General features: G+C 42.2%; 3 non-coding genes and 1 pseudogene across 3 annotated transcripts; all 4 read left to right on the top strand.

The window, feature by feature from the left end:
• The first annotated feature begins 2,104 nt into the window (after nt 1-2,104).
• LOC110289861 lies at nt 2,105-3,131 on the top strand (annotated as a pseudogene).
• Nucleotides 3,132-7,599: 4,468 nt separating this feature from the next.
• On the top strand, nt 7,600-7,680 carry LOC115030461. The gene has a single exon (XR_003836057.1). It is a non-coding gene; the product is annotated as a small nucleolar RNA snR60/Z15/Z230/Z193/J17 (small nucleolar RNA).
• A 19-nt stretch (nt 7,681-7,699) lies between these two features.
• Nucleotides 7,700-7,780, top strand: LOC115030462. The gene has a single exon (XR_003836058.1). It is a non-coding gene; the product is annotated as a small nucleolar RNA snR60/Z15/Z230/Z193/J17 (small nucleolar RNA).
• A 19-nt stretch (nt 7,781-7,799) lies between these two features.
• Nucleotides 7,800-7,880, top strand: LOC115030463. Its single transcript, XR_003836059.1, has one exon. It is a non-coding gene; the product is annotated as a small nucleolar RNA snR60/Z15/Z230/Z193/J17 (small nucleolar RNA).
• The last annotated feature ends 2,286 nt before the right edge of the window (nt 7,881-10,166 follow it).

Below are 10,166 nucleotides of genomic sequence, written 5' to 3' on the forward strand. Positions count from 1 at the left end.
AACATGTATGTATGTATGTGTATATATGTGTGTATATATATGTGTGTGTATGTGTATATATGTGTGTATATATGTGTGTGTGTGTGTGTTTGTATGTTTGTGCATATATATGTATGTATGTGTGCGTGTGTGTGTGTGTATTTATTTTCTCCTGAGTGCTTTTCAACTACATTCATATAAGTTCTATTCAGAACTTTTATTTCAGATAGCAGGGCAATTTAGTAATAAGACCACACTTTCTTTTTCTTCTTTTTTTTAATTTAATTTTATTTGTAATTCATTTTTTACACTCCATATTCCATTCTCCACCCCTCCCCATGCACCCTCCAACTGCTCCACATCCCACACCTCCTCCCCACCCCACCCTGTCTCCACATGGATGCCCCCACCTCCCCTACACCCCCCCACACCTGACCTCTAAATTCCCTGGGGCCTCCAGGATCTTGAGGGTTAGGTGCATCATCTCTGAATGAATACAGGCCTGGAAGTCCTCTACTGTATGTGTGTTAGGGGCCTCATATCAGCTGGTGTATGCTGTCTGTTTGGTGGTCCAGTGTTTGAGAGATCTCAGGGGTCCAGATTAATTGAGACTGCTGGTCCTTCTACAGGATCACCCTTCTCTTCAGCTTCTTTCAGCCTTCCATAATTCAACAACAGGGGTCAGCTGCTTCTGTCCATTGGTTGGGTGCAAATATCTGCATCTGACTCTTTCAGCTGCTTGTTGGGTCTTTCAGAGGGCAGTCATGCCAGGTCCCTTTTTGTGAGTGCTCCATAGCCTGAGTAATAGTGTCAGGCCTTGGGACCTCCTCTTGAGCTGGATCCCACAACATTTTATTTTTCAATTTAAAGTTTTTTATTTTATTTCTATGTGTGTGACTGTTTGCCTGCATATACTACTATACACCACTTGTATTTCTGGTGCCTGTGGAGGTCAGAAGAGGGCATTGGACCCCCTTGAACTGGAGTTATTGATGATTATGAGCCACCATGAGGGTGCTGGGACCTGAACCCAGGTCCACGGCAAGGGCAACCTGTGCTCTTAACTGATGCCCCATCTCTCCAGCCCCTTTTCTCTGTAGGCAACAAGTTTGCATACTTAACTGAAGAAAAGATATGGATGTAGGCATGTGATAGGATTCCCAGAGTCATTAGTCATTAGGGAAATGCAATGGCAATACATTGGCTGGAGTTTTAAATCAATGACAATGTCAAATGCTGAGGGCAATGTAGAACACTTGCAATTCATGTAAAATGGTGCAGCCACCTTTACTAGATCCCAACAGGTTCTAAGAGATGTTAACACACATCTACCATAGGCCCAGCAGTCCCATACCTATATATACACCCAAGAGAAATGAGGAAGTGCCTTGTACAGATCCAATGCCTAGCAACCTGCATTGATAATTGGGACAGTGTTGTAAACTGTAACACTACCTAGCAATAAAAAGACCAAGGACTGATAGGTGTAATGACAGGAATAGATTCCAAATCCACCATGCTAAGAGAAGGAAACCAGCCAACCTCAGGGTTGCTTTCATTTATGGGATATGAAAACAATTCCAGTTCAGGACAAAACACAGATGGCTCTGGGTAGAGAAAAATTTGTCTACAAAGGATGTAAGGATTTTATACCTTCAAAGAGCTGATGTCTCTTTGTTTTGTTTTGTCTTTTTTTGAGATAGGGTTTCTCTGTGTTGCTCTGGCTGTCCTGGAACTCACTCTGTAGACCAGGCTGGCCTTGAACTCAGAAATTCACCTGCCTCTGCCTCCCAAGTGCTGGGATTAAAGGCGTGCGCCACCACTGCCTGGCGCTGATGTCTCTTATACATAGATTATACCTCACAAACCAAACTTAAAGGGCCAGCAAGACAGAACACTGGAATAAAATCACTTACTACCACACCTGAGAGCCTGAGTTTGGTCTCTGGGACCTGCATCGTGGTAGGAAGGAACCAAATCTTAGAAGCTGTCCTTTGACACACACACCCCAACATGACCCATGTACATGTGCACGTGCACGAGTGCTCACGCACACATGAACACACACACTTAATCATAAGTGGGAAACTAGTCAAACTTCTGTTTTGAAAGGTTGCTCTGGGTCCTACAGCCATGGCCGCCGCCGTCGCTGCAGCCGGTGCTGGGGAGCCTCTGTCCCCCGAAGAATTACTCCCGAAAGCCGAGGCAGAGAAAGCCGAGGAGGAGCTGGAAGAAGATGACGACGACCAGCTAGACGAGACCTTGTCAGAGAGACTCTGGGGTCTGACGGAGATGTTTCCCGAGAGGGTTCGGTCAGCCGCCGGAGCCACCTTTGATCTCTCGCTCTTCGTGGCTCAGAAGATGTACAGATTTTCCAGAGCAGCTTTGTGGATTGGGACCACTTCCTTCATGATCCTGGTTCTTCCCGTTGTCTTTGAGACAGAAAAGTTGCAGATGGAGCAACAGCAGCAACTGCAGCAGCGGCAGATACTTTTAGGGCCTAACACAGGGCTGTCAGGAGGAATGCCAGGGGCTCTACCTCCACTTCCTGGAAAGATCTAGATCCTTCCTTCGGTATTTGTCCTTGTGGGAGAACTTTGAAATTCATTTGTGTTTGAACTGCTGATTGTTTGAACTTTTTATTCTTTTTTTTAACCTTGGCACATCGATCTATTTGAACATAGTGGGAACTTTCTCCGTTTCTCATGGAGAGACCCCAGGTACACCTGTGCCCTACCTACATAATGAAGTCCCTCACTTGCTTCCTGTTCTCACTCCGATGCTGGAGTACAGCCATGTGGAAGGCTAGCCCACTCTCTAGTAAATTGCTCCTAAGGAAGTTCTTACGCGCCCATTGTGGGAAAGAAGGAAGCACCCCTGACCATAAGGACTTTTTTTTTAAATGGAAATGTCTAGGACATGTAAGCACTGTGGCACTGACAAAATCCATTATACCTGTAGTACAGAAGTCACCAGGAATCCCTGTGTGTGCCAGAGAGAAGGGAGGCTGGCTGTAGCTTTAGCCAGAGGGGGACTGGGCAGAGCAGGCACTCATTTCCTCTGCAGAGTTTGACTCTTAGACCTGCGTATGTATAAAAAAGAAGTCAGCGCTCACTTTTTGTATTTAAATATTAAAAGAACTCAAACTGAAAAAAAAAAAAAAAAAGAAAGGTTGCTCTGGTTGCTTCATGACAAGAGGAATGGGAGGGACAAGAGCCCCATGGTTCAGAGATAACACAGTTATCTTGACCACCTCTGTCCTCAGGTAAGCAACCTGGGTGGGAATCGAGTGAAAATGGACAAGAAGAGGCCCCATTGTATACAGCCTTGGGAGTGATAAAGCTCCTCTCAGTACCTGTGGGCTACTGGTTCCAGAAAGTCCACATATAACCCAAACCCATAGGTACTGACATCTCATTTCATCTAATCCGTTAGTCACCATCCCCTATCAGTGATGTCTATCCTCCTGACATTGAGACACAATGCTGTCATCTACAAAACCCACACTGCAGAACCACACACCAAGTACCAAAAAATGAAAATATGTCCTACATAAGTTTACAGTTGAGCTGCATCATTGCTGTCCTTGGCCGTTGTAGCCTGTGAAACACAGGTTGGACATGCCTGAGTCATCTCTAGATTACCCAGTACTTAATACCAAGTTACATCTAAATACCATATAAATAATGTGTAAATCGCTCTTATTCTACATTGCCCTTAGCGCAATACAAGAAAAATCTGAATGTATTTAGTACAAGCACATTTTTTCATCTGCAACTGGTTGGCTCCGTACGTGTGGAACCACAGCCATGATGGATCAAACTGCGACTGAAGTGACTTGCTAATGCACTGGCTGAAAACCAGGAGAGATCTAGCATGGTCCGAGGAGTCTCCAAGAACTTTCTTTATTCTGTGTCAGGGATGGAGAACGAGCATCAACAGCTCTATCCTGATTCTGTATGAATTACCTGCAGAACCTTCATCTTCTGCACGCACATGTTAGCAACATCTGTATATGAAGGACTGGAAGAGTAATAGAAAAACAAAGGCATCTGGAAGAGAATCAGTTTGTTATCTGACTTAGAAACAAGTAATAATAATAATAATAATAATTAATAATAAAACAATCAGTCCAGTCATACTTGCAGTAAAGAAAGGCTACTCTCAAAGACAGAAATTCTCATACCAGAAAGGCAACAGCTCAAAGATGAAACTGTTATTTATATTTTCTTGCAAACACAGAACAGCCTAACAAGGGGCTGGGGAGATGGCTTAGTGGTTAAGAGTACTTTTTGCTTTTGCAGAGGATCCAGGTTCTGTTCCCAGCACCCACATGGTGGTGGTCCTCTGTTAAGAACTGCAGTAACAGGGGAGGGAGGTATAGCTCAGAGATGGAGTGCCCATGTTGCTTGCGTAGTCCATGTCAGCTCCTGGCACAGAAAAAGAGGGGGGGAACCTTATCTAAATAGAGTCAATCTACTAATATGGCTTTTTCTGTAATTTGATTTTTGTCTTAGGGTTTTACTACTGTGAACAGACACCATGACCAAGGCAACTCTTATAAGAACAACATGCAATTGGGGCTGGCTTACAGAATCAGAGGTTCAGTCCATTATCATCAAGGCAGGAACATGGCAGCATCCAGGCAGGCATGGTGCAGGAGGAGCTGAGAGTTCTACATTTTCATTTGAAAGCCGCTAGGAGAAGATTGGCTCCCACATAATTAGGAGGAAGGTCTTGTTGCCCACCCCCACAGTGACATACTTCCTCCAATGAGGCCACACCTACTCCAACAAGGCCACACTTCCTAAGAGTTCTACTCCCTGGGCCAAGTATATTCAAACCACCATAACATATAAGCATACACACACACACACACACAAGCACACGGGTATATATCCAAAAATAACACTTGGAGGGCTTGGGAAATGGTTTAGTCAGTAAAGTGCTCAAGTCCAGTCCTCAGCATTTGTGTAGAGGCCAGACAGGAGGCACATGTCTATAATGGATCGGGGATTACTGGAAAGCTAGTCTAGCCATGGTGAGGTCTAGGTTCAATGAATGACCCTGTCTCAAACAATACAATGGTGAACAGTTGAGAAAGAAACACAATATCAATTTCTGCCCTTACATGCATGTACACACCTACACACATGCACTTACATGTATGTACACACCTTCACACATGCCCTTACATGCATGTACACACCTACACACGTGCACTTACACAAAAAATGGTAACAGTCAGAGAGCATTAGACACTTTAGAGGTCCAGGTATGGTGGGGTATGCCTGTATTCCCAGCACTCTTGAGTATGAGTCACAAGTCTGAGGCCAACCTAATCTACACAGTAAAACCTGTGTCAAAAAATCCAAGCAAAGCAAAATGAAAACATATTCCGAAGTCAGAAACCCTCCCAGTTCCATTTCCCAAACAGCCACTGCTCCGGTTTTTGGGTACACAGTCCTTCCATTTATTTATTTTTTTCTTTTTTTCGAGACAAGGTTTCTCTGTATATCCCTGGCTGTCCTGGAACTCACTCTGTAGACCAGGCTGGCCTCGAACTCAAGAAATCTGCCTGCCTCTGCCTCCCAAGTGCTGGGATTAAAGGTGTGCGCCACCACGCCTGGCCCTTCTGTTTACTTGATGTATAACTACGTGTTTATTTTGAGACCACTGATTCTAGGAAGGTAACTTAAAGAAATATAACTACCAGTGGGTATTAATGCTTGCACTCTGATTAGACAGAGGACATGATGTGACAAGGTACATTTAAATACTTCCAAAGGATATGTCTGAATGATTCATTAATTTTTAAAGGTTAATCCAGGGCCATTTCTTTTGACAGTTATCAAGAGACTATGATGAAAACCCATGGGAATTAGTGAAATAAAATTACGGAATTATCTGGTCCTGTAGAATATTCCTTAGCAAAAATATTTCAACAATAAGATTCTAGAATTACTTGGCTCTTTAGAATGTTCCTTATCAATCATTTCAAGAGGGCCTATTATATTTATAAGAAAGAATATTTTGTTCTCATGGGTATGATTTCTAAATAATATAATAAAGTATGTTCCTGAATGTTCCTAGTAATTTGAATTAAAGAGAAGTATAATTAATAGCAATTAGGTAATTAACATCAAGATATTTCTTTAGATTAGATTTCTCTTTTTTAAGTTTATTTGTTTTCTATTACATATATACATATATATGTATATGTGTATATATGTATATATGTACATACATATATATACACATGTGTGTGTGTGTGTGCTTGTGCGCGCACGCGCGTGTTTTGTCTTCAGGCACACCAAAAGAGGGCTTCAGATCCCATTACAGATGGTTGTAAGCCTCCATGTGGCTGCTGGGACTTTAACTCAGGACCTCTGGAGGAGCAGCCAGTGCTCTTGACCACTGAGCCATCTCTCCAGATTAGATTTGTTAGTACCGGGGTTGAGGGTTGGTGAGATTGCTTAGTGGGTAAAGTGCTTGCTGAGCAAACCCAATGGCCCAAGTTCAATCCTTGGAACTCACATAAAGATGGAAGGAGGTAACCAGCTCCACAAACTTGTCCTCTGACCTCCACATGCATGCTATGTCCTATGCACACCCACACTCACAAACACACATCTTGCACACAACACAATAGTACCATGTAAATTTTTTTTCAAGACATTTCTTTAAGCCTAACCTTATTAAAGTAAGAAAAACTTCCTATGACTGTGCTTTATATTATCCCATAAACCGTTTCTCTTAGTTGTTAAAAAAAAATATCTGGAGTAGTCAAAAAATTACCCAGGCATGATTTGAATAGTCAACTAATGCTACAGAACGTATAATAAAAACAAACAATGACAACAGGCACCAGAAACAGATTTTTTTTTAAAGAGAGAGGCGACCTCCCACCTGATTGACTGTTTCTCCCTTTACAGCTGACTACCAGTACATCAAGTGTTTGCTGTATTACTCTGTTATTCTCTGGTTGTCAGACACTTTGATGAGCTAAATGTTTATATCTTCCCCAAAGTTCTAGAAGTGGAACCCTTAGAGATAATTAGAACGTGAGGGTAGAGCCTTCATGACAGAATTAGTTATCTTTTGAAAAGGTTCCAGGAACTGGCGAGATGGCTCAGAGGGTAAGAGCACTGACTGTTCTTCCGAAGGTCCGGAGTTCAAATCCTAGCAACCACATGGTGGCTCACAACCACCTGTAATGAGATCTGAAAACCACCTGTAATGAGATCTGATGCCCTCTTCTGGTGTGTCAGAAAACAGCTACAGTGTACTTATGTATAATAATAAATCAACCTTTGGGCCGCAGGAAGAAAGCAGGGACTGAGCAAAGCTGGGCCAACCAGAGAGAGCAGAGGTCCTAAATTTCAGTTCCCAGCAACCACACAGTGGCTCACAACCATCTGTACAGCTACAGAGTACTCACATACATAAAATAAATTAAAAAAAAAAATAGCCAGGCATGGTGGCACACGCCTTTAACTTGGGAGGCAGAGGCAGGTGTTTTCTGAGTTCGAGGCCAGCCTGGTCTACAGAGTGAGTTCCAGGACAGCCAGGGCTACACAGAGAAACCCTGTCTTGAAAAACAAATAAATAAATAAATAAATAATACCATGATGATAACATAGTTCAGCAGACTTAACTATGATGAACAATCATGTCTTTCGCTCCTTTCTGATATATCTGGAAATAAATAAATAAATAAATAATACCATGATGATAACATAGTTCAGCAGACTTAACTATGATGAACAATCATGTCTTTCGCTCCTTTCTGATATATCTGGAAATAAATAAATAAATAAATAATACCATGATGATAACATAGTTCAGCAGACTTAACTATGATGAACAATCATGTCTTTCGCTCCTTTCTGATATATCTGGAAATAAATAAATAAATAAATAAAGCTCTAAATGTTCTTCCAGAGGTACTGATTTCAGTTCCCAGCAACCACATGGTTGCTCACAACCATCTGTGATAGGTTCCTATAACCTCTTTTGGTGTGTCTGAAAACAACTACAGTGTATTCATATATATAAAATAAAATCTTTTTTAAAGAAAGAAAGAAAGAAAGAAAGAAAGAAAGAGAGAAAGAGAGAGAGAAAGAGATAAAGGAGAGAGAAAGAAAGAAAGAAAGAAAGAAAGAAAGAAAGAAAGAAAGAGAGAGAGAGAGAAAGAGATAAAGGAAAGAGAGAGAAAGAAAGAAAGAGAAAGAGAGAGAAAGAGATAAAGAAGGAGAGAGAGAGAAAGAAAGAAAGAAAGAAAGAAAGAAAGAAAGAAAGAAAGAAAGAAAGAAAGAAAGAAAGAAGAAAAAAGAAAAGAAAGAACAAAAAGGCTCCAAATAATTCGCTTTCACCTTCTCCTTATTTGTAAGAACAGTTAGCAACCTGGAAATGGTCCTTACCAGGAATTGGTCATTCTAACATCCAGTCTCAGACTTTCAGCCTTCAAATGTTCCATCCGAATGTGATGGGACCTGATCATGTTGTTTTCAGGGAGGATTTTGGAAATGTTTAGAACCTTGAGGTGGAAAAGATATTGAGTTCTCAGGGTTTAATGAGCTGTTTCTGTGGGAGCCTGGCGAGAAGAACTCTGAGAGAAATGTAGACAATGAGGCCTGGCTTGTAAAGTTTCAGAGAGACGTTTGAGAGTTCCTTAAAGACTCCATCAATGTCACTCATGCAATATATTTGAATTAAGGATCTATGAAGCCTTTTTTCTTCCCGGGATAATGGATGCTCATTAGCTGGAGCTGAAACATCAGCTGTGGTTAATAGGAGGCCAATCAGCTTCATTGAGGCAAGATCTTCTGGGAACTTTTCCTCAAAGTTAAGACATTACACTACATAAACACTACATCTGGTGGGGGCCAAGACAGCACACAAAATTGGCAACAGAACTTGGCAAGTAATGTGTAAGAAAGTCCCACATGGTTCTTTTTTGAAGGCATGACAGGGTCATGGGGAGTAGCTCCACTGCTTTCCAAAGTCCCCAAATCTACATTCTTCCTAACAAAAGCATCATCGGGCCTATCACAGCAATTCCCCAGTCCCTGGTAGCAACTTCTGTCATAGAGTTTCATTGCTGTGAAGAGATACCATGACCAAAGCGACTCTTATTATAAGGACAACATTTAATTGGGGCTGGCTTACAGGTTCAGAGGTTCAGTCCACTATCATCAAGGCAGGAGCATGGTAGCACCCAGGCAGGCATGGTGTTGGAGAAGCTGAGAGTTCTCCATCTTGTTCAGAAGACAAATAGGAGGAGACTGGCTCCCACGTGGTTAGGAGAAAGGTTGCATTGACCACCCCCACAGTGACACTCTTCCTCCAACAAGACCGCACCTCCTAACAGTGCCACTCCCTGGGCCAAGCATATTCCAGCCACCACAGATAGCCACCAAGCATAGCAGCAAGTGAAGACTGGGGTTGATGGCGCCTGTGAGGAGAACGATGTGCGTTTTGGATGTCAGCGCTGGAGAAATGGGGCTGCCAAGCCTTGAAGGCAAAAGATCATGAGTGAACCCCAAATGCTGGACAGTCACGGAGTTATTCACACTGTTGGGTTTTGGGTTTTGGTTCAACTTCGTTGTAAACATGCCCTGGTTCCTCCCTCTTAGAATAAGAACATTTGTAACTTACTTTAGATTTTATGGGAAACCACAGTTAATAGTCTTGTGATTTTTTTTTTAAAAAGGGAACTTGGACTTTTAAATTTTTTTAATTTTTAAGACTGTGAGCCTTAAATTTGAACTGTGTTGTGATACTAACAAAAGACGTTGGGGACAAGGAAAGGAAATTAATACACACATATAGAAGCATATATGTATATATACATATATCATTTTGAAAGGTCAACAAATGAAGTGGCTAGATGCCATAAACACCAAGCAATTATATATATTTCAAGAAGAAAGTAGGGGGAGGCTGTTAAATGCATAGAAATCTTTACTGTAAAATTGGATGTGGTCGTGCATGCCTGTAACCTCAGCACTAAGGAGGAAGAGTCCAGAGGACCGTCACAAGTTCAAAGCTAGCCTGCTCTACATAGCAATTTCCAGGCCAGATAGCTACAAAGTGGGACTTTGTTTCAAAGGAAGGAAGGAAGGAAGGAAGGAAGGAAGGAAGGGAGGGAGGGAAGAAGGGAGGGAGAGAGGGAGGGAGGGAGG

The sequence above is a fragment of the Mus caroli genome, chromosome 2 (genome assembly GCF_900094665.2).
Source record: "Mus caroli chromosome 2, CAROLI_EIJ_v1.1, whole genome shotgun sequence".
NCBI lineage: Eukaryota > Metazoa > Chordata > Mammalia > Rodentia > Muridae > Mus > Mus caroli.